Raw genomic sequence first — 24443 nt, forward strand, 5'->3', positions numbered from 1 at the left:
CAGTGGCCGCCACGGCTGGCGTGCTGCAGCCGGCGCACCGCGCTGATCTGATGGCAGGAGCCAGGTGCTTCTCCTGGTCTCCCATGGGGTGCAGGGCCCAAGCACTTGGGCCATCCTCCACTGCACTCCCTGGCCACAGCAGAGAGCTGGCCTGGAAGAGGGGCAACCGAGACAGAATCCGGCGCCCCGACCGAGACTAGAACCCGGTGTGCCGGCGCCGCTAGGTGGAGGATTAGCCTATTGAGCCACGGCGCCGGCCTCATGTCTATATACTTCTACAACTCAACAACAGAAAGACAATGACGTAGTTAAACGGGCGAAGGACTTGAAAGGACTCGTCTCCTAAGGACACACCAGCAGGCATAGCCAGCCCATGACGGGTAATGTTCAGCCTCCCTTCCCACCTACGAGGACAGCTGTACTTCAGGGGAGGGGAGGGTGCAGGAGAACTGGCACCCTTGCTTGGGAACTACATGGTGCGGCCATCGGGGAAGAGTGTGGCGGCGCCTCAAGATCTGAACACCCACTCACGCTTCAGTCCTCTCCCAGGTCGACACCCAGAAGGACTCAACACGAGCGCTCAAACACCTGTGCATCCGGGCAAGCAGCACTCAGAGCGAGCAGAAGGTAGAGAGGACCCCATGTCCCAGCTGACAGCACAAGGACATGTGGCCCGTGCAGGCGCTGAGCGGAGGAGCGGGGCGTCGGGGGCCAGGACGCTGCAGCTTGGGTCAACCTCCAAAGCCTGCTGCTGGGGTGGGCACGCGGCCCAGGCCGGACGCGGAGCCGGGGTTCAGGCTTCTGATCCCGGCTTCCTGCACCTGGGTCCCTGCCACCCGCGTGAGAGATCTCAACTGAGCGCCAGTTTCCTGGCTTTGACCTGGCCCAGCCTCAGTGCCTGCGGGTATCTGGGGAATGAACCAGAATGCGGGAGGTCTCTGTCCTTCAAATACATAAAAGTCATAAAAAATTCAAAAAGCACGTTAAATGAAACAAGGCAGACACGGAAGGCCCGCGTTGCGTGACTGAATTGCTCTAAATAACCAGAACAGCTGACTCAGCAGTCAGAGACCCCTGTGGCCGTGGGGGCTGCAGGGGCGGTGGAGACTGCTCAGTGCATCTGGGTGCCGTCTGCAGTGACAAAGTGGGAGGCGCTGGGGGGGCGGCTGCACAGCACTGGACCAGCCACCCCTGGACTGTGCCTTCCAAGTGGCGTCGGTGCCTCGGGACTGCTCCCAGGACCAGCGTGTGCTCTGCTCCGGGCTGAGGTCCCCTCCTGGGCCTGGCATCCAAGGTCCCCGTGCCACTCAGGCTTAGAACATCACCCTGAGGCACAGCTGCTGGGCACTGCACCCGCTGCCATAGCCTACAAGCTCCGCGTCGTCCGCTCTCTTCATCCCCACAGCCACGGACGGGGGCCACGGTTACGCTCACACCACAGACAAGGAGACTGAGACACAGACCGCGGCTTGCCGCAGTCAACAGCTGAGTGGACGGCACGCAGTCCTCTAGGTCCGGGCAGGCCCTGGGCGTGGGGGCCGGTGGGCGGCTGGCACGATGACACGGAGGGGGATGTCACAGAGCTGCCACTGCCCGCACCTTCTCCCTCCTGTGTCAGTCACTCCTCGTGCTACCTTAGGTGGTGAGCACACATTGCAAATGACGTTCACAATGAGAGGCTACGTGGCGACGTTTATCCTGGTTAGGTTGGGCTTCACCCCTTTCGCTCAAGCTTTATTTATTTATTTATTTTTTCCGCCTGGGCGGGATTCTGACTTAGAGGCGTTCAGTCATAATCCCACAGATGGTAGCTTCGCCCCATTGGCTCCTCAGCCAAGCACGTACACCAAATGTCTGAACCTGTGGTTCGCTCAAGCTTTAAACACGGCTGCAGCCCCAGAACTCGCGCCCGCGTGGGAGCTTCAGCCGGCGTGTGCGGTAAACCGCACTTTCCGTTCTCCAGCTACTCCAGGTTGTCTTCCCTGGGAAACTGCCCACGGACATCATCAGCCGCTTTCGTCATTCTTTCTCCTGCTTGTACGCGGTTATAAGCATGGATGGACCAGAGCACACTTTTAAAACCAGAGTCGCACAGTATATTCTAGAATCTACAGTGCTGATACTTTGTAACGTCTGAGAAAACAGTTTTTCATGTTTGTCTTCATGAAGCACAGCTGACTTGAAAATACTTTTTTATTTTAACCAAAGAATGAAAAGGTGACTGCTATTTTGGTGGCTACAACAAGCACGCACACTCCCGTTTCTGGGGTCTGCTGGTGTGCCTGGGGCGCCAGGCACCTTACAAGAATCGCTCAGGCCCACAGCAAGGAAGGGGCCACTCACAGAGCTCAGATCAGCCCCAGGGTCTCTCAGCCGGAAGTGAGAAGCCAAGGAGCGAGCTCAGCTCCAAAGCTCACTGCATTTCTCAAAGGAAGCAGCTACGCAGGCGCGTACAGAGCCCGTCACACAGGAGACCCCTCCCTCCCCAGGACTGCATGGGAACGGGAGCTGCATCTGTCGCCGATTCACATTCACACATTCAGAAATGACGGTGAGGCCCGTGCCTTGTGCCACGTGGGGGTCTAGAGGGCTGGGCAGCCATGGGCAGTTCCCTTGCTCATGTTTTTTTTTTTTTTTTTAAAGATTTATTTGTTTATTTGAAAGTCAGAGTTAGAGAGAGGGAGGAACAGAGAGAGAGAGATCATCTGTCCAGATGGCCACGACTGCCTGTGCTGGGCCAGGCTGAAGCCGGGAGCTTCATTCGAATCTCCAACGTGGATAGCAGGGGCCCAGGCATCTTCTGCTGCTTCCCCAGGCCATTAGCAGGGAGCTGGGTGGGAAGTGGAACAGCCAGGACTTGAACCGGCGCCCATAGCGGGTGCTGGCACTGCAGGCGGCGGCTTTACCTTCTACGCCACAATGCAAGCCCCAGTCTTTTCATTTTCTTTGTGCAAAGTCTGTTATCTAATCAGCAGACAGCAGGCTTCATAAAAATACCTGGTTCCTCATTCCCACGGGGGCCTTTTCCAACAGCCTGTTAACCCTTCTGACTCCTCAGACCAGGAGTGGGAATGTTCCCCCAACCCTGGCTGCTCCCAGCTGCCGTGGGGACCTGTGGGGAGAGAGTCCATCAGGGGGAACGGGTGAGGACAGCTCATTCCAGGGAGCCTGCAGGAGCGCGGCTGAGCCTGCGGTCCGTGAGACGGTGCCCCTCAGCCGGAAGCTGCAGCTGGGAGTCACTCTGCAGTGTTACGGGGCTCGGTGGCTGGAGCGGGTGCCAGGGAGGGAAACGCAACAGTGCATGGGTTGCCAGGAAAAGTCCCCAAGCACACGGGGAGGGCAGTGCCTGCACTGCCCATGGCTGCCCAGCCCCCTAGACCCCCACGTGGCACAAGGCACGGGCCTCACCCTCATTTCTGAATGTGTAAATGTGAATCGGCGACAGATGCAGCTCCCGTTCCCATGCAGTCCTGGGGAGGGAGGGGTCTCCTGTGTGACGGGCTCTGTACGCGCCTGCGTAGCTGCTTCCTTTGAGAAATGCAGTGAGCTTTGGAGCTGAGCTCGCTCCTTGGCTTCTCACTTCCGGCTGAGAGACCCTGGGGCTGATCTGAGCTCTGTGAGTGGCCCCTTCCTTGCTGTGGGCCTGAGTGATTCTTGTAAGGCGCCTGGCGCCCCAGGCACACCAGCAGACCCCAGAAACGGGAGTGTGCGTGCTTGTTGTAGCCACCAGAATAGCAGTCACCTTTTCATTCTTTGGTTAAAAAAAAAAAGTATTTTCAAGTCGGCTGTACGTCAGGAAAACAAACATGAAAAACTGTTTTCTCAGACGTTACAAAGTATCAGCACTGTAGATTCTAGAATATACTGTGCGACTCTGGTTTTAAAAGTGTGCTCTGGTCCATCCATGCTTATAACCGCGTACAAGCAGGAGAAAGAATGACGAAAGCGGCTGATGATGTCCGTGGGCAGTTCTTCAGGGAAGACAACCTGGAGTAGCGGGAGAACGGAAAGTGCGGTTTACCGCACACGCTGGCTGCAGCTCTCACGCGGGTCCCTCGCCCGCAGGTGCCAATAGGGAACTAGGCTCTGCCACCAAACCTGAGCCCACCACAAAGCAGCACGCGCTCCGCCGTCACACTCCTCCAGTGGTCGGCAAGGGAACGTTTGTTTACTGATCAGTGACCACTTCCCGGGAGACACAGAGGCAAACAAAGCAGACCCTGACATTACCGAAACCGTGTAGAAGAATCAATCAATCGATCCGCACTTCCTATATGAGCTCCCAGTACTCAGACCCTGACGGACCCCTCCCTGGGGCACCCCTCCAGGGTGGCAGGAGCCCTATTCCTGAACTCTACTTCCATACAAAGTCAGCGTCTCCACGAAACCTCCCCTTCTTTGCCGGCTCTCATCCACGCAGTCACACTTTGTCACCGTGTAACAAGAACTGACTTAAAATCCTGTTTCCCTGGGACGGACACATGGCTCCGGACGGACACGTGGCTCTGGACGGGGGCGGGGGGAGGCCGAGGCTGTGGCCCCCAGGGGCCCCATCTCTCCTGGATGGACATGTGGCTCTGGACGGGGGCGGGGGTGGAGGCTGAGGCTGCGGCCCCCAGGGGCCCCGTCTCCCTCAGCACAGCCTGGGGTGGAGCTGGAGGCGGCGGCTGAGCTCTGGCAGGGATGGCCATGGACAGAGCTGCCCTCCAGCCTGCAGACCGCTGCAGACGCCGTCATCACGCCGCTTCTGCAGAAGGGGCTGGAGAGAGAAGCCAGCGTGAGGCCCTGTGTTCTGCAAACCTCAGAGCCCTGGTCCAGGTGAATGTCAGGTCTCCGCTCAGTACTGAGACCGTCCCTGCGTGTTCTCCCCCCTTCTCAGCGCTCCCAGGGAAGCCCCTGCGCCATGAACCCCACGGCAAAGCCCCTCATTTGCAGGTGCCAGTTCCTGCCCTGGGCACCAGATTGGTGCACACACAATACACACGTACAGACACAGAGACACATGCACATACAATACACACGTACACACGCACACATAATACACACATACAGACACAGACACACATGCACACACAATACACACGTACAGACACAGAGACACATACACATACAGAGACACATGCACATACAATACACACGTACACACGCACACATAATACATACATACAGACACAGACACACAGAGACACATGCACATACAATACACACGTACAGACACAGACACAGAGACACATGCACACACAATACACACGTACAGACACAGACACACAGAGACACATGCACACACAATACACACATATAGACACAGAGACACACACACATACAGACACATGCACATACAATACACACATATAGACACAGACACACAGAGACACATGCACACACAATACACACGTACAGAGACACATGCACACACAATACACACATACACAGAGACACACACAGAGAAACATGCACATACAATACACACGTACAGACACACACACAGAGACACATGCACACACAATACACACATACAGACACATGCACACAGAGACACATGCACACACAATACACACGTACAGAGACACATGAACACACAATACACACATACAGACAGAGACACACACACATACAGAGACACATGCATACAAGCTGACTTCCCCGAACACAGAGAGCTGGGATGGATGGAAGCTTCAGGGATGGGGGCAACCGGAGCCCCTCACACGCAGGTGACGAGGGGGGAGCTGTTTGTGCCTGCCTCTCCCACAGGAAGTCCCTCTCAGCATGGACAGAATGAAACAAACCTGAGCACCCTCACAGGAAACTGTGGGTGCCGCTCGTGAGGTTGTAGGCAGAAGCTCAGAGACACAGGGACTCTGCCGCCATCCATGGCTCTGGGGAAGCCTCGGGCCCTGGGCCAGCAGCGTCCGACCACAGGACATGGTCACCAACGGACACAGGAGGCATCTGAGCACTGCTGTGCATTTCAGGGCAGCAACCAGGTGGGCCTGGGACGGCTGTTCTTTGGGTACAGTCCCGGAGCTTGTGGGGCCTCCTGCACTTGGCATGAGAGACTGTTTGGGGAGAAGCTGATTTACAGGAAGCACCACAGAAAATGAAAGCTGATATTTATTCTCAGCAAGAAGCCTGTTCTTATCAAAACAGCCCACAGGTGAGCTGTAGCCGTTTCCCCCGCAGCAGCCTTAGCGACTGAAACACAATATGCGTCTTTACGACATAGACAGTCCCTGCGAGGACGTATGCCATTCATTCAACTCGATTTGGTCTAAAGCTAGAAAGGAGAGAGACAGAAAAAGAGCGAGGAGAGACAGAGGAGGGAGGGGAGAGGAGGAGAAAGAGAGAGACTAAAGCAGGAGGGACAATCTCTTCCTCCAATCCAGGGACTAGACTGTGAATCACCGGTGGCTCCGCTTCCTGGCAAGGATGCCCTACTGTCCCGCTAACGTTTTGTGAGCTGAAATACACATATTCCTGGGGCTGGCTGTGGCGCAGTGGGTTAAAGCCCTGGCCTGAAGCGCCAGCATCCCATATGGGCACCAGTTCTAGTCCTGGCTGCTCCTCTTCTGATCCAGCTCTCTGCTGTAGCCTGGGAAAGCAGTAGAAGATGGCCCAAGTCCTTGGGCCCTTGCACCCACATGGGAGACTCAGAGGAAGCTCCTGGCTCCTGGCTTCAGATTGGCTCAGCTCCGGCCTTTGCGGCCATCTGGGGAGTGAACCATCAGATGGAAGACCTTTCTCTCTGTCTCTACCTCTCTCTGTAACTCTATCAAATAAGTAAAATAAATCTTAAAAAAAAAGAAATAAGCATGTGTTATGTTTTGAGTATTTCTCTTGGTTTGAAGAACACTGAGTTGATATTCTTCAAAAGAAAGAGAAATCGCTTGTGCATGGAACGGAAAGCTAATGAAGTAGGAAGACGAAAGATAAAACCTCTAGGCCAGCGTCCACGGCCGGGCCAGCTTACAAACTGCTAGCGTAGGAGAGTGCAAACTGGACAATGAACAGACTTGCCGTTCCTTTCTTAAATCACATGGAAAGGAGATGAAAAACTCGGAAAATGCCTTTTTCCCATAACCTAACCCAGCAGCAGAGGGAACCTTCCGGAAATCCTGTTCCGAGTCTGTTTTGTGCATCCACGGGTACTTACAGGGCTCTGTCTCCTGAGCAGCCCCTGGGCGATCAACTTGTTCAAGCCCACGTCCCTGGCGCTGCAGCCTTGCCGGCTGCTAATGGAACACTTCCAGGCAGGCTGCGGCATGGAAGGCCATGCATTATTTACGTGGGCATCCCCGCCGTAATTCCTCATCTGGCGGCTGCTGGTCTCACACTTGGCATCAGACGCCAGAGAAAAAATCCAGCAGGGAAAGATGCTCACCTCCAGTTGAAAAACAGCTGCTTACACACAAACATATCATTCACGCCAGCACAGTGATCTTTTTATTTTTTAGTCGAGAATAAATCGGTAAGAAAAGTGGCAGGAAGTCCAGGCCAGCTGCCGCAGCAGGGCAGGCTGGCTGCTCACGGCTGCTGTCACCTGCATACTCAGATCCTTCCGTGGACTAAGCGTGGACAGGAGCAGAGAGGCAAGGTGCTCTGCTCCCCGGACACGCGGGGCTCCCAGCCCACGGTGGGGACGAACGGACGGGCAGCAGCTCCCACCAGGGTTTCCCCTCTCAAGGGAAAGCCACTGCTGCTGACCCCTTTTAAAGGGTTCTTATAAAGCACAGCAGATGCGCAGAGAGAGGCTGTGGCGCACAAGCCCGCCGGCCCCTGTGCTGGGCAGGTGACAGGAGACTGTGGGCGAGACCCTCACAGCCTCTCCCCACCTCGCTCACCTCCCATCCCTGAACCGCTGTGTCCTTGGGAATGGCGGCTCCCCATGCCCTCTCCTGTGGCACCCTGTGCCCTTTCCCGTGGCTCCCCGTGCCCTCTCCCGTGGCTCCCCATGCCCTCTCCCGCGGCTCCCCGTGCCCTCTCCCGCGGCTCCCCGTGCCCTCTCCCGTGGCACCCCGTGCCCTCTCCCGTGGCTCCCCATGCCCTCTCCCGCGGCTCCCCGTGCCCTCTCCCGTGGCTCCCCATGCCCTCTCCTGTGGCACCCTGTGCCCTCTCCTGTGGCACCCCGTGCCCTCTCCTGTGGCACCCTGTGCCCTCTCCTGTGGCTCCCCGTGCCCTCTCCCGTGGCTCCCCGTGCCCTCTCCCGCGGCTCCAGGAGCTGTTCCCTTGCAGGCGAGAGGTGAACTTCGCCTATCAAGAACGTCTTTTCCTACAGCAGTTCCTCGAATGAAAACGGAGACGCAACTCTCAAGCCACACCCTTGATTCTGTTACCCGAAGCTCGGGCTGCTGCCGGACAGAAGTTCTCCTCCTCTCGGGACGAGGTGGAATGTTCCGGCAGACCCTGTGGGTACAGGCGTTCCCTGGGAATACAGCAAGTTCATAAGCAGAGTGCCCTGGCTGGTGACTGGGGGCGGTGCAGGTGCCTCCAGCTCACTTTCCCTTCTTTTTTCTTCAACAAAACAGGATCTCGTTTCCTGTGAGCAGCCCCAGGCGATTGCTTTAATTTTGTCTCAAGAATCTGCTGGGAAGTGCTGCTCTCCGAGTGCCCTCCACATGCCCGTGACCAAGCTAGACATTTACGCATCCCAGTGCTTCATCTGCTCTGATTTTCACCTCTACTAGAGAAAACAAATCCCGACAGAAACGGCCAGGGTCTAAGAACGGCAGCCCAGACGGACTGCAGTCCCACGACGCGTCCGCGTGCAGGGTCAGGGACCTGGGGCGGCAGCGGGGGTGGGTGACTTCCCAAGTCCAGCCCCTCTTTCCTTGGAGACTCGGATGATCGCACTCCTTGTCTGTAAATCCATTTATTTTCTGGAGACGCCCCCCAACCATTCAGTTTCTGCTGATGAGGAATTTCTGAAACAATCACAGAAAACCACCTCGACCGCAGACAGCCCGCGCTACGGACGGACGACAGCGGGATCTGGCTCTTCTATTCCCGGAGGGGGCCATTATTTCCAAGGTTGCCATGGCGATGCTGCAGGATGGCTGCGTGCTGCCGTCGCAGGCACACGGCACGCTCGCTTCACCATTTGTTTCACGAGGTGCAGGGTTTTTGGAAAACAAACACCTATCTCTACAAGACGTACTTACTGGAACTCCTAGTTTCGTCTCAGTGGTGACGAGGGGGGCGGATGGGAGTGCCACGGGGGCAGCAAGACTGACAAAGAGAAGAAACATCCTGAGATGCGCCCGTGTGTCCCCTTTGCTAAGCCAGCAGCAAGTCCTTCCTATGACCATAAACTTGAGAAACAGCTTGCAGAAGGCAGACGGACTATGACTGGGAAGGAGGACTCTGGGTTTTTCTTGCTGGGAGTTCACATGAGATGCATGCTTGCCACATGCAGTCTGCAGCTGGCGTGCCTGCACACACACACACACACACTTAGATTCACTCCTGAGGTCTCTGTGAACTCTGGCTTAACCACACGGGGTGAAAGATCTCGACGATGAAAACCATAAATCCCTGATGGAAGGCACTGCCGAGGGCTCAGCAGGAGCCACCTGTGGACCTGAGGGCCGCGTGCAGCGTAACAGCAGACACCAGCATGACGTGGGCACACCGCACAGATCCCTTCCCAGACATCGGGTTCCTTGACAGCTTTGGCTTCCTGTCCAGTGTCCTTCATGTAGCCTGAAAGACTCCCTTCATGCAGGGCAGGTGTAGCAGCGACAAGCGTCTGTGTCCCTCCAAACTTCAAGTTCAAGGCCACGGTATTAAGAGTTGTGAAGCCATGACGACTCCATTCTCCTGTACTGGATAAGGGACGTGTCTCCCACGTGGGTGGCAGGGACCCAGCCCTTTAGCCAGCATCCGGCTGCCTCCCGGGGTGCACATTAGCAGGAAGCCACAGTGCCAGGACTTCAGCGGGCTCTCCAGCAGGGATGCACACGGCCACGCGGTGGCCCAACTACCTGCCCCACAATGCCCGCACCTCAAGTGGCTCATTTCTGACTGTGGCACCCCAAGAGAAGAATCCCCTTTCGAATGGATACAGCCAAGGCTACTCAGCAGTTTTACTCACAACACGTCCACCATGTGGACCCCACGTCAGAACTTCCTGACAGCTGGTAAACCTCCTAACTCGGCTTCTGCCCTCTACCACAGGTCATGTCAGCAGCTGAGCTCACGCGGACTCTCCCTGCTGGTAGTGGAGGAGGCAGTGAGATGTGTGAGTGGCTCAAGCAGGGACACGGGCACTCCACGCTCAGACAGGGGCTGGTGTGTCTGATTGTGGCCAGTCACTGCCGTTGTCCACACCCGCATTGATCCTCCCAGTGAGGGTGGAGAGGCACAACCAGTTCCTGTGGCAGCCTCAGGGGATTCTGGGGAGGTGTTCGGGTCAGTGTGGCCCCTGGCGGCGCCCTGACCTTCCACAGACGCCTGTGAAGAGGAAGAGCGAGGCTGGGGGCTGCCTGGTGAGCAGAGGGCACCCTGGGCCCACCTGGGGAAGCTCGGAGGTGGCCCCGCCCTCACCATCTTCTCTTCCACGTTTCCCGCACATGGGAGGGGATTCTTAAGGAACGACCGTTGCTCCCAAATCAGACGGTACAACAAGTGCTCCCCAAGACAGATCCCAGCTCTCGCTGTCCTGTACCCTCCCGGCACAGAGCTGCGGCTGCGCGTGCGCCAGCTGAGCAGGCATCATATTGGAGCACCCCTCGGAGGTGCACAGAAAGTGACTTTAGAGAATTATCATAGTCAACCCACGAGTCACAAGGATTCACGGGGTCCTGAGGAGAATGGGTCCAAGCCAGGTGCAGGCAGAAAGTCAGACCCCGTGCGAGAGCTCCCCGGGTACCACGGTCAGAATGGCAGCTGTGTGCTGCTGGCCTGTGTTCATCCTGCCCCAGGGGCCACAGCCCAGTGACAAAGTCCCAAGAATCAGGACCTCCAAGTGAGAGGGGGACAAGTCCACCCTAGACCAGAGAGCCGGGCAGCGGGATGAGCTGCGGTGTCACTCTTAAGATTGTCCTGGCTTCCAGCTGACAGTTCTCTGTTTTAGAAAGGAAACTCTCTGCACGGGAAAGAGTGCGTTGGGAGCCGCAGAAGCTGAGGCTGCCACAGGAACTGGTTGTGCCTCCCCACCCTCACTGGGAGGATCAGTGCGGGTGTGGACAACGGCAGTGACTGGCCACAGTCAGACACGCCAGCCCTGTCTGAGCGTGGAGTGCCCGTGTCCCTGCTTGAGCCACTCACACATCTCACTGCCTCCTCCACTACCAGCAGGGAGAGTCCGCGTGAGCTCAGCTGCTGACATGACCTGTGGTAGAGGGCAGAAGCCGAGTTAGGAGGTTTACCAGCTGTCGGGAAGTTCTGACGTGGGGTCCACATGGTGGACGTGTTGTGAGTAAAAATGCTGAGTAGCCTTGGCTGTACCCATTCGAAAGGGGATTCTTCTCTTGGGGTGCCGCAGTCAGAAATGAGCCACTTGAGGTGCGGGCATTGTGGGGCAGGTAGTTGGGCCACTGCGTGGGCCGTGTGCATCCCTGCTGAAGAGCCTGCTGAAGTCCTGGCACTGTGGCTTCCTGCTAATGTGCACCCCGGGAGGCAGCCGGATGCTGGCTGAAGGGCTGGGTCCCTGCCACCCACGTGGGAGACATGGATGGCATTCCATGCTCCTGGCTTCTGCCTGGCCCAGCCCTGTCTGTCTCAGGAATCCAGCGAGTGAACCATCAGGGGTAAGATTTCTCTCTCTCTCCCCGCTCTCGCTCCATCACTTTGCCTTTAAATAAATAAGTAACTCTTAAAAATAAAAGAACCAAGCAACTTGAAACAGTTTCACTCAACAGCTAAGACGACGCAGGAACTATGATACCCTGTGCCTGCTCTCCCAGCCTACTGCCCAGGTGCGGCACGTAGGGTCCCGGTCCCAAACCCTCTCAGGTGTCTGCCTGCCGCTGTGGAAGCCAAGATTTTCACAGGATGCATTTTGAGAATTTCCCCTTCATGTGCTTTTGTCTGATGCTTATCTGTAGCTCCTTCACCTGCCTTCGGTGAAACAGGTGAAGTTACCGGTTGCCAAGCAACGGAATCTGCCAACTCCGCACGTCCTCAAAGGAGCAGTCTCCCTCCCAATTACTCATCACTCGCTGCCCTGCAACCTCACAGGGACTAACCCAGGAGACTCGACATCACACTGGCTGCTGGCAACAAGATGTCCAAGGTGCGAATTTTCCCAGAGAAGCTCAGCTCTGACACCAACGCCAGCAGCCCAGAGAGCAGGATGCAGGCAGATGGCTCCCTCTCCCAAGCTAACACAGATCCTGTAAACAAAGGTCAAGTCCACTCCGTTCAAGGTGGTTTGTGGTGTTCTTCCAGCGTGTGTGCCTGTGCACGGCCACTCCAATCTTGCACAGCATGCTAAATGGGGCATGCAGTGATGGCCAGGCTCGTGACCTGACAATCTTCCTTCGACACTCAGCAAATTTTCCGCAGCTCCGGGCAATGCTTACTTTAGCCTTCCTGTTATCCCATCCAGAGGAATCAATCAAATATCGCAGCATCCTTGGGAAACATTTCCACGGAGGTGTTTCCAGCAGTCTACTGCGTGATGCTATTAACGAAATCAGACAGCCCTGGATCCTGCCCCCTTGAAAATGAGTGGTGTGGGCCTGGACCAGCAGCTGAGCCCTTGTGATGCCACTCTGACCCACAGACCCTGAGCGTGCTGAGCCCTGGGGGCCAGGCTAAAACCTTTCAGGGGAGGCCCCGAGAGGCACATGACTCCATCCGTGTTGGGCAGGCTGGCCAAGGCAGAGCTGGCGCCAAACTCACTCTTGGCTCCACACCCGAGTCCTGGGGAGTCCCTGCCGTCTTCCTTTCCTGGGCGTGAGCCGACAGGCCGTCACCTCCTCGGCTTTCCAAGGGGGAAAGCTGACTCCACGTGATTTGGGTGTTAGCAGAGGAACTTAAGAGGGCCAATGGGCCAGGTTCAAGTCCAGTACACCACCGTGCACACTGATGGAGGGCCCTCAGGCACAACACAGGACTGTACGGCGCCAGGGGCCCGCCCCGGCTCTCAGGGCAAAGCAGAGAAGGTGAGCAGATGCCCCTGGCTCCAGGGCGCTCTCAGAGCCCAGAGCCCCTGTTCCCTCCTGGATGAAGCTGCAGCCCTGCTAGTCTCCTCCTCCCAGGATTGACCTGGGGAGAGTGGGCGACTTGGATGATTGACGGAAATACTAGAGAAGCCAGCGTAAGCTGGCCCAGGGTGTGGTGCAGGAACTGGGAATTAACACGCTGGCTTCCTGGCATCTTCGAGTTGGAGCAAAACCCCCCGAGCTTCCAGGGGTTGCTTTGGACATCTGTGCAGCCTCCCGCACGGAAAGGGCTAGGTTCCGAGCTGAGTGCCACCCCCTCCCTGCTCTTCCGACCATTTCGGATGCACCTCACCTCTGGCAACCCCCAGACATGCGCGTGCCCTGCAATTTGCATGTCTGTGCTCTGTATCTGCTCCCAACCCCAAAGCGTCTGCTCGCAGAGGCTGCTCCTGCATGGGGCATATCCCAAGCCTCCTCCCGGCTGGCCTTGGCTTCTGGGTAAGTTTAGTGAGAAGCAGAGCAGCCCCGTGGGCTCCAGGACAAGGCAGGAACAGTAAGAAAGCCTGGCAGCACAGCCCACCCTCGAGCCGTCTCCACCACCGCTCACCGGTGTCCACCTCAACTCTCAGGGATGCTCGGAGCCTCGCACGACTCCTCACACTAGGAGACACACACGGGGGCTCTTCTCTGAGAAGTGGGATGTGCAGTCCCGTGTGCCCGAGGGCCAACGCTGGGCCATCCTGCCCTCTGTGAGGCTCATTCCTCTCCTGGGAGGTGCTGTCCTTACCCTGCCAGGAGGAGGCACCACAGCCGCGGGGCTAAAACCTCCAGTGGGCAACGGGGAGCTGATCTTTAGGGACCAATGTGAAAACACCCCTTCTCAAGATGTGGGCATTCACTGCTGGCAGCTATGTTGCGTGGCCGGGTCCCCAGCTCCTAGGAATCCTGGGAACGTGTGGGAGGACTGGACAGACACCGTCACCAGACCGCAGAGCTGAGCTGGGAAGTGCAGTCCCGGTGCAGAGCCTAAGTGAATGAGGCACTGCCCAGTGTCGAGGCAGACAGGGACACACAAGTACCACAGTGTCCACTTGACATCTGCCTGCAAGACCATGGAGCGAAGAGAAGCAGAGGTGGCCATGGCGGCGAGAGGGCGCTGCAGCCAGCTCGGGGCTGGACGGAGGAAACCTGGAGGCTTGGCTGGGACACACGCGGGTGGGAGCAACTCCACTGAGGTACGCGCATCCGGGCCCCAAAGAGGAAGTAAGGCCACGTGGAGTGCACTGAGTCCCACACCGTGGCTGTGCCTGTTGTCCCAGCTCCCACGGGTGAGGACAGAGGGACAAAACCCCTCTGGCAGGGGCAGGATGGACAAGCAGAGTGGCAAGTGTCTTCATGACAATACAAAGGAAACTAAAGCAGGTGGCCCACAGTGACTGGGACTGGGAGCTGGGCCAGGAGCAGAGGTGGGGTGGGCAGGGAGGCCCTTCCAGACACTGCTGACAGAGGGAGGCAGCGTCCCAGCACCAGCTGCAAATGCCCCCGGCCTTGTGGAAAAGAAGGTCCCCAGTGCCCACCGCCCAGGGGAGAGCACCCCATACTTGGTCACGGCCTCCTGGTCCAGCGCTGGCTTTGGTGTGAGAGCACAGTGGCCGCTTAGACACTCAGAAGGGCTCCATGCTTGTCTGCAGTCGCTGCCCTGACAGGTGACAGAATGGTTCGATCTTTGAATTTTGCGAGCCAAGCTGGATGGGCCAGTGGCACCAATGCCAGGGCTCGGGTCCCGACACACCTGGTTCGCCTCTGCCTCATCCTTTCCCCCGGATGTGCCCTTGCTGGTTACTTCCTGTCCCCCGGGGGCAGCCCCCACCCCCACCTCTGCAGAGGCTTGGACCAGGCCTAGGGAGGGCTGGAGTTGGATGTGTAGCCTGCACCAGCCGAGCTCAAGGCCTCAGAGTGCCCCAGTGCCGGAGGGAGCACAGCGTTTTACAGAAGGTAAAGGACAACACCGACCGCGCCAGAGAGGACACAGAGCAAAGGAAAAGGCGTCCCCACCCGACCCCGCTTTTGAACAAATGACCCTGTATCTTACACAGCTGACCCCTGCTGTTCCAGGCGCTCGGAGACGCAAAGGGGACTCTGTACCCCGCCCCTCCCAGCTCCTCACTCACTCATTCCTGACATCTGCTAGGTGTGGGGCAAGCCCCGGGGACTCACAGGCAAGGAGTTGTTTGCTTGTCCACCAGGAGCCGGCCAGGCGCCCCCACCCCCGCCTCACAGCAGGCCTGGGAGCCAGACCTATTGTTCTCCTTTGTCCCCTGAGCAGCCAACCCAGTCTGCTAAGGCAGAAAACAGAAAATGCGCATTTTCTGCAGCTGACCTGATGGCCATGCTCTGAACCTGACCACCCATGACTCAGCAGTATTTGTCTTTAGCCCTCTGCTGTGGGTCCCAGCCACAGGGACGCTCCGGGCCTGCCACTGGGTGCTCCACCTTTCACGGAATCCGGGTTAGCATTTGAGGGACTGTTTTCTTCAATCCTCCAAGGACTTCCAGTTGGAGCCCTGCCTTGTGTGACTGTGGCAACTTCCGGTGTCTCCCAGTATCCCAGGGACCCAGCGAGACGGACAACAGACGTGCTTTGCAAAATGTCAGAGCCAGCTGGAGTACAACTACTTAACGTTTTCACCTCTAAGGGGACGGTCCGCTCCAGCGAGGAATCAACAGCATCACAAACGCCCGGGCGTGGCACTCGGCTTCCTGACCCGCAGCTGCACTTGTTCCGAGGGGCTAGCTTTTCCCATCGGACACCTGGGTTTCTACCTAAGTCCTCGGATTTCAGACTGGTACCCAGCTGGCTAGGGAAGTATTGTCATTTCTTTTTTAAAAGTCATTTTCATTTATTTATTTTTTATTTGAAAGGTGGAAAGACAGATAGAGAGACAGAGAGAGCTGTTCTATTCATCGGTTCACTCCCTAAACGCCTGCAACAGCCAGGCTTGGGCCAGACCAGGAGTTCGGAACTCAGTCCGGGTCTCCCAGGTTGCTGGCAGGGGCGCTACTACTGGAGCCACACCTGGCCTGGTCCTGGAAAAGCCCAGTGTTGCCCACGCTCCAGGGGCTCTGTGAGTGTGGCCAAGCAGCCTCCCTGATGCAGGCTGTCTTCCCAGGGATGCTTGGCCGGAGGGGCCTCCTGCTGTGGGGAGCACAGATCCTCCACTGGCTGCTGCCCTGTGTAGCTGTCAGCATCCTGTAGCACAGACCTGCTGGTTATGTGCGAGGCCTGTTCTGTTTCTTCTTGGGCCCCTCGTTGGATGGGCAGAATTCCAGAGCCTTGGGGCAGGCCCCGTGGCATAGTAGGTTAATCCTCTGCCTGCAGTGCCGGCATCCCATATGGGCGCCGGTTCGAGTCTCAGCTGCTCCATTTCCGATCCAGCTCTCTGCTGTGGCCTGGGAAAGCAGTAGAAGATGGCCCAAGTCCTTGGGCCCCAGCACCCGTGTGGAAGACCCAGAGGAAGCTCCTGGCTCCTGGCTTCGGATAGGTGCAGCTCCGTCTGTTGTGGCCATCTGGGGAGTGAACCAGCGGATGGAAGACCTCTCTCTCTCTGTCTCTCCCTCTCTCTGTCTGTAACTCTACCTCTCAAATAAATAAAATCTTAAAAAAAAATAGAGTTCCAGAGCCTTGCACAGGGGGCTTCTGGCCTCCTAGAGAGCTAAGGAGACCGGTGCTGGCTTGATGGTGGCCACACGGCAGGTCAGCAGAGACGCGGCTCCTGCCCCTGCCAGGCCTGGCCCCTGCTCCTGTCTGACTGAGTGAAGCCACTGCATGCCCCACCTGCCCCCATCTCCACGCAGCCTGCACCCACGCAGCCTGCACCCACGCAGCCTGCACCCACGCAGCCTGCACCCACGCAGCCTGCACCCACGCAGCCGCCTCTGCCGATACATAGTAGCAGCAGTGTTTGCCTTTCCCATGCTTCACCATCTGGTAAAACCCAGTGCTGCGGACCCGAGGTTCTGGGTGCCGGGGATGAGGTGTTTTTTTGAGATTTATTTTATTTATTTGAAAGAGTTACAGAGAGAGAGAGAGAGAGAGAGAGAGAGAGATCTTTCATCTGCTGGCTCACTACCAAAATGGCTGTAGGGGCCCAAGCACTCGTACCATCCTCCGCTGCTTTCCCAGGCACATTAGCAGGGAGCTGGATCAGAAGTGGAGCAGCTGGGACTCAAACAAGCATCCATATGTGGTGCTGGCATTGCAGGCAGTGGCTTAACCCGCTCGCCACACAACAGCGCTGGCCCCGGGATGGGAGTCGGGATGGGGATGAATTTTGACAGCTTGTCCTGCGGGCTCTCGCCAGGTGGGGGTGTCACTGAAAAGCTGGGGTGACCCACATGATCCTTGGTCCATCCTGAGGGAGCAGGGATGAGGCCCAATGAGAAGAAACTGAGTGGCGGGAGTGGGGCTGAAGCCAGGAGCCGAGCCTCTCCGGGGCTCAGGGTCCCTCAGGCACCACTGCCACTAGGGGTGTACACCCGAGCCCAGCTGGGCAGACCGTGGCTGCTGGAGCCCACGGAGCGGCCACACCGCGGGAATCCGATGACATCCCAAGCTCTCCAAGCAGGAAACCTCCCAACACTGCTTCCCACACAGATGGGGTATGAGTTAAGCCCCTCAAGAAATGTTTTCTAAAACCACACAATGTTTTAGAAAACTGTTCTTGACCACTCGGGGAGCTCGTCTCCTTCTTTTGGAGAATATCAGAGCGTCACAGTCGCAGGAAAAGGTAGCACTGCTGCTCCCCCTGCGCCCAGGGCAGGTGCACGCCTTCCCTCCAGCGCCGTTACACGGCTTTGTCTCAGCACCGCAGGGCCATGTTCCTCAGCTGAGATCAAAAATAATTTTTTAAAGGAAACATGACTTAATTCGCAGCTCAACAGGAGGAAAACATACAGCTATGGGTAGTGAATCACTCATTAAAAATTAAATCAGTCCGCCCACAACGGGAAACAGCATAACAGAATGTCGGTGTTGGCTTCAGATTGGAGGGAAGCCAAAACTAGTTTTGAAAATAGTGATGCCCTGGATTGGATCTCGCTCCAATCTCGCGCGGCATCTCAGCGGCACACACGGTGCAGCCTGGCTTCAGCACAGAGCTCCCCCGGAAGGGAGCGGTGGCACTGGGGTTTCCATGGTTTCCCGTGAGTCTCGGGTTGGCCCTCCCAGTACGCCACACACTCAGGTCGAGTAAACCGCCACATGGCCCCAGAACCACTTGTCAGAATGGATCGCGCAAGAGCAGGGAAAGACGTTTGCTTTATCCACTAGCTGCGTTTCAAAGTCCAAGCCCACACAGTCCCGGCTTCGACTTCCTGTATACAAGCAATGATAAGGAAAGAAACTGACTGCTTTTTCAAACGGAATTTTTCCATTCACAAAGCCTGCCTTTCTGTGCTGCCACTTCTTTGGGAGGCCGCGAGACAGCAAATGCAAACAAAGAGGGGAGAGCCTGCACCACCAGCCCACAACTGGCCCTTCAAGGCCGAGACCCTGGAGCTGTGAACGCTGCACACGGTGTGCAGACCTCACACCGGAGGGAGGGCACCAAGGCGACTGGCCAGAGACAGCGGCTGCAGCTGCTTTCTGGGGATTGCCGCTCTTAGCTCAGAGCCAGCATCGCCCTGGATTACAGAGCTTGACGTCTGCGAGACACCTCTGCGACACTCCACTCCACTCTAGTTGTCAAAGAGTGTGTGACGCAGAATCCAAGCCATTCAGTGTTCCGGAAAGAAACGACACCCAGCCCGTCCTCGTCCAGGCTCCTGTGCAAACACAGTGTTTCTAACCAACCGGAGAACGGCCTCAGGCATCAGGCCGGCTAGCAGTGTTTCCTGAAACCACAGCTCGCATCCACCTCATCTACCGCTTCACACCGCAAGGCCTTGTGCAATAAGGAGGTTGCAGCACGGACCTGATAAAGGCCCAGTAAGCGGACTGACAAAGCCCCCGTCCTTGGCCGGCGCCGCGGCTCACTAGGCTAGTCCTCCGCCTAGCGGCGCCGGCACACCGGGTTCTAGTCCCGGTCGGGGCGCCGGATTCTGTCCCGGTTGCCCCTCTTCCAGGCCAGCTCTCTGCTGTGGCCAGGGAGTGCAGTGGAGGATGGCCCAAGTACTTGGGCCCTGCACCCCATGGGAGACCAGGAAAAGCACCTGGCTCCTGGCTCCTGCCATCGGATCAGCGCGGTGCGCCGGCCGCGGCGGCCATTGGAGGGTGAACCAACGGCAAAAGGAAGACCTTTCTCTCTGTCTCTCTCTCTCACTGTCCACTCTGCCTGTCAAAAAATAAAAAAAAAAAATAAAAAAAAAAAGCCCCCGTCTTGCTGGAAGGAAACCTGGCGAGTGTGCCGAGAGAGATTAGAAAGCTGGATGTGGTCAGCAGATAACGCGGGAAATCGCTGGGAACCGCGGCCAAGGGCAACTCAGGCAATCGTAAAGTTGTTCCAACACATAATTACCTCGCAGCAAATTATTCGCAGAACCCCCAGGATGCGTTCCTATTTGTCAAAGTCTCTGTCCCTGGTCCAACTGGAAAATGAAACTCTCCTCGTGGAAAACGCTTCCTGTTGGCAGGGCCCGCCCTCGCCCTTGGTGTTGGAAGTGAGCTCCGTCTGGCCTCCAGTGGGAGGAAGAACTGGAGACACAGGCCTCCTTGCCGCGTCTGCAGCCCGCCTGGGTCTCTGCTTTCCCCCCTCCAGGTAGGGGTGAGGGTGCACCCCCAGCCCACCTCCAGACTGTTACGAATCCCCAGCGAGAAAAATCACACACGCTCTCTATGTATGCGTTTTAAGTGCAAGGCATTTATCTGGCAAAACAGGAAATACAGCAAGTCCTGTTTTTCCAAATAATAATTTCCACCAATAAGATGTTTAAAAATAACTCATTTCTCAGCATGGTACCATGGTGCGCGCACACACACACACACACACACACTGCACTTGAATGTGGAATCCACACCATTTCCGAGAGCAGGTCAATCGGGACAGGGCTGTTTGAATTAGTTAAACATCATCAACACTTTTTCAAAAGGTGTTAGAATTCAACCAGCCCCCACCATCAAACAACACAAACTATTTTTGCTGTTTTGCTCATATTTATTTTGGTGCAAAGCAAGGAGAAAAGCTACTCAGAATCCACGACGCGATGCAGTTTTGCTCCGTGCTCCCACAGGGATCCTTCTTTCTCTAAGATGCTAAATACTTTACACCAAACCGTGCGCCATCACAACACGCGGCTTGAACAAGCCCCTTCACACCGGCCAGCTGCGAGCACTCGGCCACCTCACGCCCTGCAGCCCACGGTGAGAACCCCCTGGGACGTCCCCAAGTGGGACGGATCTCCCTGCGGCCAGCAGATCGGAGGAATCTCTCTGAATCCCTCAGACCCCAAAAGACTCATCAATGTGAGCGAGGCCACCCCTGTAGCTGACGACGACATCTGTGTCCCCAGTGTGGACGGCGCAGCCAGGAAAACCTCCCCACAGACGGGGGCCGGGCCCCTGAGCTGCAGGCAAGCCGCCTGCAGGCCCGCCACTGCCCAGCTGCCGGGGACCCCACCCCCACCCCCTCAGTGTGCTACCTGAACCACAGTGCCACTTCGTCAAGCTGCTTGTTAAGGGAAACTAAAAGGGAAGTTTTTATGATAAAAACAGGAGCCATCCCGCTGCCACGGGTGGAATCTTAGGTGCCACCCAGCCGGCCCAGCGCCCAGGTAGGAGTTAGAATTGTTCTAAAACCATGAAAAGCCATGAACCGCGCCTTTGCTTCCTCACAGTCTAGCAGCCCCCCAGCCCCAGACAGACAACTCCCCCACCACGCCCCACGTGCTACTGCCGCGCTGTGCTGGACCCGCCGTGGTTTCCTGAGACAGAGCCCCAGGTCTCCTGCACAGGGCCGGGCACTGTGGCTGAGGCACCTTCCCATCGATACCCTCTAACCCTCTTTAAATACTTCAAAGAGGTCGGCAGATAACACGGGGAAACAGTTGGGGACCCTGGACAAGATCAACTCAGGCGATTATAAAATTGCTCCAGAAATAGTTATCTAGAAGCAACCTGCCTGCAGGAGCCCAGGATACGTCAGAGTTTGATGCCTTAGAGCGTATGCGACAGCACCCATGACGTAAATCCAGAGCCACGAAGGGCCCCACTGAGCTCCCCGTTACCTCTTGTCCCCCGGGGGTGACGCTGGGGAGGCATCCCGGCCCCGGGGCAGCCATGTTTCCTATCAGCTGAGAGCGAGCGGCCAGAAGCAGAAGGTCCGGCAGCACTGGGTCTGCGCTGCGCCCGGAGTCAGGGCTTATAAGGGTTTCCTGGGAGCGGAAACTCTGAGAGCCGGGCCTGCCTTCGCTCCGTGACCAGCACTCCTGCAGAGGGACTTCTTGGAAGAATGTCGAAAGTTTCCTGGGGAGGAACCTCGCAATGGAAATAAACACGGATTCTCTGCCCGTCACTCTCCGACCCAGAGCTCTGCCCACCCCGGCCGCTCACTCGCTGCAGCCGACGGGAAAACCAGACAGGAAATCCAGGATGTTCCCAGTGTTGCTGAAGACCTGAGCGCTGGGCCTCGGAAGGCAGCCGCAGCCCCGTGGCCTAGCAGGTTTTACCTTTTCTGGGCTGTGCACTGCAGGCTGCTGGCTTCCTTCTGTGACTGAGAGAGCCAGCACCGAGCTCAGGGCCCTGCGCCACCAGCAGTAACCACGCCGCCCGCCGCCATGGCCCGAAGGCACGCGGACCAGGCCCTCAGACCCCATCCTGGTTTCCATTTCACACGTACGGTGCTTGCACAAACAGCGTGAAGAAAGAAACTTGATTGGAAGAAAAAAATCACGTGTTAAAGATGCAAGAGGAAGACGCGCACGGGAGTAAGGAAGATCCAGCTAGTGAAGGAACAGCCCAGTGAGGTGAAGGTTAAAATTCACCGCTGATGGCCGGCGCCGCGGCTCACTAGGCTAATCCTCCGCCTGCAGCGCCGGCACTCCGGGTTCTAGTCCCGGTTAGGGTGCCGGTTCTGTCCCGGTTGCTCCTCTTCCAGTCCAGCTCTCTGCTGTGGCCCGGGAAGGCAGTGGAGGATGGCCCAAGTGCTTGGGCCCTGCACCCGCATGGGAGACCAGGAAGAAGCACCTGGCTCCTGGCTTCGGATCAGCGCAGCGCCAGCTGTAGCAGCCATTTGGGGGGTGAACCAACGGAAGGAAGACCTTTCTCTCTGTCTTTAACTCTGCCTGTCAAAAAGAAAAAATTTCACCGCTGCCTAATATTAGCAGTTTATTTTCGCTTTCTTTGCCTCCTTTGGTACTTCCAATAACTAAAGTGAAACATTCAAGCTACAGCACTGCTTCATTTTACTGACCAGTAACACCCCCAGGTATAACAATGTAAAACCTCACAAAGCCTGGAGAAAATTCTTAAATTTAATTTATGTCTTCCATAAGTTTTTACTACTGAAAACCCATTGCATTCAATATTATACAATGGAGACCCCCACAACTGCAGGAACTCTGTCCCTATTTGATCATGAATACGATCTGCAGTGTCACCCCCAGCTGTAGCATTAAATGCAAACAGACACACACACACACACACACACACAACAAAGAAAGTATGAGAATGAGTGGCTTTGCTGCAAAGACGCTTCCTAATCCCGTTCAATAGGGGAAAGAAGTCATTTTCTTGAAAATCAAATATTAATTGCAGAGTTTTTATTAAATGTAAAATCAGGGATTACTGTTAGTAAAAGGAACTCGTTCTGAAATTCCTCACCCATTGGCATACACATTGCAACCCGGTTAAACGACAGTGCTGACAACAGCAGCGGCAGCGCTGGCACAGGCGGCAGGCAGCGCGGCTCGCCTTGGGTCCCTGTAGGTAAGTGTCACAGTAATCCCAGGACGCTCGGAGAGGCCAGAGGGCGGGCGGCTCGCGCAGGCCGGCAGGTGCCAGCAGCGTCTCCTGGGGCCCTCTGCAGCAGCCCCCAGCAGCAGGAGTGTCCCTGCTCTGTGCAGCATGGCCTATCTGCCTCATTCCTAGACCTGCAAGGGGGAAGTTAAGGTCCCTTCTCTTACTGAGACGCTGAGGCTCTGGGACAAGCCGTAAAGACTCAGCAGGGACTCTGCCGCAGGCTGAGACCAGCTGGATGTTCTACGCTGCGGCAGACCCGAGTGACAGCAGCAGGTCAGGCAGCGGGAGGCGGAGGGCCGCACACCCAGGGGAGATCCACAGGGATCCCACGCAGGAACTCAGCGGAGCCGTCCCTTCCTCCTAAAGGAAGAGCCGGCAGGTGCGGCCTGGAGCTGCCCAAAGCTGCTTCCGCCTCCAGGTGCTCCCCGTGGAAGCAGGGAGGCAAAAGTCCACTCCTGGACCAGCGCGCATCACCTCTGGGCAGGACACGAATTTCTCCATCTCTCACTGTTTTCTAAAGAACACTGACTGACCGATTTTCACCCACTGAAAAGGCAGAGAGAGAGACAGAGAGAGAGAGAGAGGCTGAGATCCTCCATCTGTCCATCTGCTGGTTCATTCTTCTAATGCCTGCAACAGCCAAGACTAGGCCAGGCTAGACCAGGAGACCCGAACTGCATTTGAGTCTCCCACATGGGTGGCAGGCACCCAAGTGCGTGGGCCATCATCTGCTGCCTCCAAAGATGGGAAGTAGAGGTGTCTGCTTGCCAACCAGTACTCTGGGACGGGGGGCAGGCATCCCCAGTCGGGGCTTAGCCACCTCGCTCCCTGGCTTGGACGCCATGCTGGGGGTGGGAGCATCCGGGAAACACCTGAGCCAGGTCACTCTGTGGAGAGCCGCTGACTTGCTGACATGTGGAGGGCAGACCCGCCAGGAAGGGAGGAAATCCTGGTCCAGATGGAAGTGAGCCTGGTGTGCAGGGGCCAGGACCGAGCACGGAGCCAAGGGGGCAAAGGTCACGTGCTTACAACCGATCACAGTCTGTACCCTGTCCTTCTGAAGCAATGAGTCTGGGGTCTGACCCTCACTCCAGCACAGCAGGCGCACAGAAAGCAGGTGCAGTGTTTGATCTGTTTTGATGCTTTTTGATGTTCAGTCTGCATTCAAAACGCCGGGAAGGAGCCACTACCGCTCTCAGGGTTCCCAGGCAGTGAAGGGAGTACAGGCTTCTGGTGATTAAGTCTCTCCCATAAACTCCTTTATAGCAACGATCTGCCTCTTTGCTAAGATTTCTTTCTTTATTTGAGAGGGGGGCAGGGTGAGAGGAGAGAGAGAGGGAGAGATCTGAAACTCCATCCTGATCTGCCGCATGGGTGCAGGGGCCCAA

At 56.8% G+C, this 24443-nt stretch overlaps 1 protein-coding gene across 5 annotated transcripts in view; it reads right to left on the minus strand.

Moving 5' to 3' along the window:
* PTPRE (protein tyrosine phosphatase receptor type E) overlaps window positions 1-24443 on the minus strand; it is a 158101-nt gene that overhangs the window by 72526 nt on the left and 61132 nt on the right. The window contains exon 1 of one of the 5 annotated variants that reach the window (XM_051833515.3): window positions 21324-21447. The exons of the other annotated variants lie outside the window; for them this stretch is intronic. The gene's annotated coding sequence lies outside the window, so the exon portion shown is untranslated. Of the gene's footprint in view, window positions 1-21323; window positions 21448-24443 lie in introns of those variants that run through there. 5 annotated transcript variants of the gene reach the window in all.

This window comes from Oryctolagus cuniculus, chromosome 15 (assembly GCF_051225735.1).
Source record: "Oryctolagus cuniculus isolate XC-2025 breed Fujian yellow rabbit chromosome 15, ASM5122573v1, whole genome shotgun sequence".
Classification (NCBI taxonomy): domain Eukaryota; kingdom Metazoa; phylum Chordata; class Mammalia; order Lagomorpha; family Leporidae; genus Oryctolagus; species Oryctolagus cuniculus.